Below are 660 nucleotides of genomic sequence, written 5' to 3' on the forward strand. Positions count from 1 at the left end.
AACCTAACCTGGTCTGGAGCAGGTTTTCTTCACTCAGTGTCCTCCACCTGACACAACGCTCACATTATTGGCATGAATAACGAATCAGGGTTGGTTTATTAACCTTGTTAAGCAGACTATAAAACGTTTTTTCTTCTCATAACATGGCATTTCCTTTTGTTGACAATCACATTGATAAAGAAGCTGTATTAGCCTACTTCTCAGGGTGTTAACATACGTCTGGAGATGATATTGAGGCCCGACTATAGATGTCTTTTCATTTCCAGATTTCTGCCTATTTGTGTGGTATTGTTTTTCAACCCCAGTCTATCAGTCATGTAGCCCACATAACCTTTGGTTATGCGGGGCATTGGTGACGCGGAGCATTTTAGTAAAGCCACTGAATGGTAAAATGCCGTCAAAGGAGTGTGATTTGCTCTGAAACGTTTTTTAAATGTTTTTGTAGTGTTCCCCGGATGCAAACCAGCAGTGGTGGAATGTAACGTAAATACGATTACTTTGTTACTGTACTTAAGTACATTTTTCACGTATCTGTAGGCCACTTTACTTAAGTAGAATCAAAAGTGCATACTTTTGACTTTTACTTTGTTGCATTTTGCACCAATTATCCACACTTTCTACTCCACTACACGCTCTGTTATATTTTCTGATCAGTTTTTC

General features: G+C 38.9%; 1 long non-coding RNA gene across 1 annotated transcript in view; it reads right to left on the reverse strand.

Moving 5' to 3' along the window:
* Positions 1–167, reverse strand: part of LOC116688618 (uncharacterized) — a 19,736-nt gene extending 19,569 nt beyond the window's left edge. The window contains exon 1 of the long non-coding RNA XR_004331815.1: positions 64–167. This is a non-coding gene — a long non-coding RNA (uncharacterized LOC116688618). The remainder of the gene's footprint in view (positions 1–63) is intronic.
* Between the last annotated feature and the right edge of the window lie 493 nt (positions 168–660).

Source organism: Etheostoma spectabile, chromosome 4, assembly GCF_008692095.1.
Source record: "Etheostoma spectabile isolate EspeVRDwgs_2016 chromosome 4, UIUC_Espe_1.0, whole genome shotgun sequence".
Classification (NCBI taxonomy): Eukaryota; Metazoa; Chordata; class Actinopteri; order Perciformes; family Percidae; genus Etheostoma; species Etheostoma spectabile.